This window comes from Zosterops lateralis (genome assembly GCF_965231275.1).
Source record: "Zosterops lateralis genome assembly, contig: HAP1_HAP1_SCAFFOLD_312, whole genome shotgun sequence".
NCBI classification, from domain to species: domain Eukaryota; kingdom Metazoa; phylum Chordata; class Aves; order Passeriformes; family Zosteropidae; genus Zosterops; species Zosterops lateralis.
Window position 1 is genome coordinate 25578 of NW_028154386.1, and position 4768 is coordinate 30345.

The window sequence follows — 4768 nt, forward strand, 5'->3', positions numbered from 1 at the left end:
TAATTGTGTCACTGGTCTGGAGTGTATAAATCTGAATCGCACTCGCTGCTGGAGTCAGAGTCCGGTGGGAATTCGATGGCAGGTGTCACTGAATGCACTGAAGGGGCAGTAGTGGGGAAAATTGCATTCATGATCAGGCTTTTGACCAAACCAGAAGCAATGGCTACAATTAAGATGATGAACAGAAACAACAGTCCGGTTTTGATCCACGAGCTGGCGATGTTAGAGAGTCCAACACCTTTGAAGAGGTTATCAAACCAGTCCCCTGTTTCTTGTTTGATGGACTCGACCATTCCTCGCAGCTGCTGGATTGACTTTTTGACGCTTTCAGCCTTAGATGACAGATTGAAGCAACACAGTCCTTCAAACTCCTCACATGAATGTTGGTTCAGTAGAAGTAAATAATCAATCGCGGCGCGGTTCTGAAGGGTTGCCTGCCTGGTAATCTGTTCGTCTGATAGGAGGTCACTTATAGCTTGAGTTGTTAAATTTGCCTGTTTGGCCACCCAACATTCTAAACGGCCTAATTCTCCCATGGATTTAGCTATCGAGACCCAGGGTAAAAAAACTGTCAGGGCTGTGGCCTTTGCCCTGGACCAGTGGATGATTTCTGAATTACAATCTGGGTCGAGACTTGTTAGGTCTCTTTTCTGGATTGGTACATGGAGAGAGGAATTTTTTCTGTGCCAATTGAGGATTTGAGTCATGTTTGGAGTAAACAGGCTCAGCTTGCCTAAAGTGCATGGGCCTCCGATCAGCCGAGCAGGAATGCCTGTAAAAGCTCTGTCACCACAAATAAGGAAAAAACCTTTGGGTAGGGAACGGGGAAAGGGACTGTGAGCATCAGTGGAAGGAGTGGTAACATGTGCAATTTTTGTGCACCAGTTTTTTGCTATATAAGAATCCTTAATTTGCAACAAATGATAAAATGACCTGGTGTGTTCGTCTTGGGGGGTGTAACTAAAGTGAACACAAAAAGGAGCTTTTGAGGACCCAAGTAGGTCTAATTCTTGGGGCTCTTGGGGGGCGCGCGGGAGTGTCTGCAACCACTCTTTCCAAAAAGCAAGGGGATTTATAACAAAGGCAGAAGGGGCATCACCAATTTCTGTAAAGTGGTTAGCTTCAACAGGTTTTCGGTTGTATTTTTGTTGTATCTGGAGGAGTGAGAATGGAAACTCCTTCTCTTTCACAGGGATTCCTACCAGGCAGGATGACATGGGATCTTGGGCTGCTGCTGAGGCTAGGCAGATGTGATCTTGACCTAGACTCTTTGCGAGCGTTTTCCATACATTGGTTTTGGGCTGTGGAACAATCCAGGGGGTGGTTATCGACAGGAAGCTGAGCAGCACTGCAAGGGCACAAACTGCTATGCTGCGGACCTCCATGCTGATCATCTGGACTGCGGTTCTGTAACTTAGAAGAAAGGGGTCAGTTAAACAACCATCGAAAACACTCCTCTGGGGGAAACAGCTCTTCTGCTTCCACTTCATGACAGAAAACCCAGGAGGGAAGAGTAATTGGGCTGGGAGGACTTGCCTCTGGGCCCGCATCCTCTTCCTCCTTTTTCCTCCTTCTCCAGGAGGCCACAGTGACCTGTGGTACTTTCATTTCTGAACCCTTGGGAACATAGGGTCTCACATTTCTGGAGGGGATCCACCGCAAACCGGTGGGAGTGGAGACGCAGGCGTATCCACGTCCCCAGGTTACTAAATCATGGGGACCCTGTATCCTCAAAGTCTCTGGATCCTTGACAAGGACCTTTGGCCTTTCCCGGGGCTCTAACTGTGAGCTCCCACGGAAATGCCTTGTCACCGGCGGGTTCATGGTTTCAAAGGAACAGTTAAGAAAATCTAACGTGAACAAGGCACGGGCTAGTCTTACAGACGGTGGCTCAATCTTGAGAATCGGTTGCTGCTGGCTGAGGACTCTCTTGAGGTTCTGGTGAGTCCTTTCTACAATCGCCTGACCTGTCGGAGAGTGGGGGATCCCAGTTTTGTGTTCCACTCCCCATTGTTGCAGAAAACTGCAGAATTCTTTGGACCTGTATGCTGGACCATTGTCTGTTTTCAGGGACTTTGGGATGCCCAGGACAGAGAAAGCCTGGATGAGATGCTTGATAGCATCCCCAGCCTTCTCCCCTGTGTGGGCAGAAGCAAAAACAGCTCCTGAGAATGTGTCCACAGAGACGTGCACGTATTTCTGCCTCCCAAAGGGGGCAAAGTGCGTGACGTCTGTCTGCCACACTTCACAACTGGACAAACCACGGGGATTCACGCCTGTGGGCATGGATGGGATGGCATACCTGTGACATTGCGGACAGCCAGTCACAATCGCTTTGGCCTGGTCACGGGTTAAGTTGAACTGCCTGACCAGACCTGGCGCGTTTTGATGGTGAAGCTGATGACTGATTCTGGCTTGCTCAAAACGGTTTGGCAGAGGGGCCACCTCCACAGGGGCAGCGAGAGCATCGGCTCTCCTGTTTCCCTCTGCTATGAAACCTGGGAGCTCTGTATGTGACCTGGTGTGCATCACATAAAAGGGTTGCTTCCTGTGGGAAATCAGTTTGACCAGCTTGGAAAGCAACTTAAACAGAGTGACATTGGAAACCTCCTGCAGCACAGAATGTTCTGCTCTAGAAACTATCCCTGCAACATAACTTGAATCTGTTACCAAATTGAAAGGTCCAGGGAACGTCTCAAATGCTCTAACGACTGCGGCCAGCTCGGCAACCTGAGGTGATCCTTCCACCTCAACCACCTCTGATTCCCACCTCTGGGTGACGGGGTCCCGCCAAGTCATAACTGATTTGTGGGACTTTCCGGACGCGTCAGTGAAGACGGTTAGAGCCTTAAGAGGCTCCTTGCTTTGGACACTTTTTAATTCCAATCGAAATTGGGCATCCGAATTGAAAATTTTGTGGGCAGGCCGATGAATAGAAATTTGACCGGGGTAGTTATCTAGGGCAAACTGCAGCGCTTCGTTCTCTTGAAGCAGATGCTCTAGCATAGCTTTTGTAATTTGACCAGATTTCAATTTGATTGGCATGTGAATGCACTCAAAGTCACAACCAGCCAGTTCCCTAAGGCGCATTCTGGCTTTCCGAATCAGGTCAGCCATCAATTCTTGTGGCTTTGTCATTCTTTTGGTCCTGTGGTGGCTCAGAAAGACCCACTCTATAATAGAGAGAGGATCTTCTTTGCCTTGGACCTCCCTTGATTTTTTGAGGGTTTTGTTGTTCCATTGGAAAATCATCCCATGGAGATGTGGCAGCTTTCCTAAGATGATGAAACGAAAAGGCAGGTCAGGTTTACATCCGTTGGCCTGTCTGGTGGACAATGCGTGTTGAATGTTATCCAGTGCAATTTTTGCCTCTGGGGTGAGGGCCCTGGGTGAACTCAGTTCAGCTCCCCCTTTTAACAAATTGAAAAGGGGGGCCAGGTCTTCGGTAGAAAGACCCAGCCAAGGTCTCACCCAATTCAGAGCTCCACACAGCTGATGGACATCTGCAAGGGTCTGAATTTGGGTTTTGATTTCCAATTTTTGAGGAACAATAGTCCTCTTCCCAATTTCCAGCCCTAGGTATTTCCAGGGTGGCATCTTTTGAATTTTGGATTCCTGTAGTTCAAAACCTGCATCAACCAGTGCAGCCACGGTGAGGTCAAGGGCATGTGCCAACAGGTCATCTGTTGGTGCAGAGATCAACACGTCATCGAAGTAATGCTGGATTATCACTTGGGGCACCGCTGCACGCACAGGTGCAAGCAGGGAAGCAACATACCTTTGACAGATCACCGGCGAAACTTTTAAACCCTGCGGAAGAACTTTCCACTGATACCTCTTTCGTGGAGCCTCTCGGTTCAAGGTGGGCACCGAGAATGCAAACCTTGGGGCATCATCAGGATGGAGGGGAATGTGAAAGAAACAGTCCTTTATGTCAATTACAGTCAAACTCCAGTTTTCGGGGAGCATGCTTGGGGCAGGCATCCCTGGTTGCAGGGATCCCATGTCCTCAATTACCTCATTAATTTTGCGGAGGTCATGGAGGAGCCTCCACCTGGTCTTATCTGCTTTCTGAATGACAAACACTGGAGAGTTCCACGGTGAAGTGGTCTCTTCAATGTGGCCCTTTTTCAGCTGTTCTTCCACAAGCTCATTGAGCGCCTTTAACTTCTGTTTAGAAAGTGGCCACTGCTCTATCCAGATTGGTTCATCTGACAGCCAATTCAGTTTCTGTATAGGGCGCTCCTCAGTGACCACTGCCTGAAAAACCTTTGGAGGGTCAGGAATGTTAATCGTGACTCCCCATTGGGACATCAAATCTCTTCCCCACAGAGGTTCATCAAAATCCAAAACAAATGGGCGAAGCGTGGCTATTTGCCCGTTTGGCCCTTCAATTGTCACTGCCTTTTTTGACTGCTTGGCTAGTTGCAAGCCTCCAATACCATTTACATGTTTGGCAATGTCCTGTAGTTCCCAATGTGATGGCCACATCCTTTCTGGGACGACCGTCACATCAGCAGCTGTGTCCCAAGCTCCTTTAAGGAGTTTGGATTCCCCACTCATAGAAAGCTTACAGAAATCTTTTGGCCTGTTTGAGCCTATCTTTTTTACCACAGCGACAGTGGTGTCTTTGTCGCTTTCTCCTTTGCCACTCTCTGTGGCACTTTCCTCTGGACTAGTCTTTACTACAAGTCCTTGCACTGCAGGGATGGCCTGGGCAATAATTTGCCCTTTTGGTAGGAAGGTGGGTGGGTTTTCACTGCGGAGC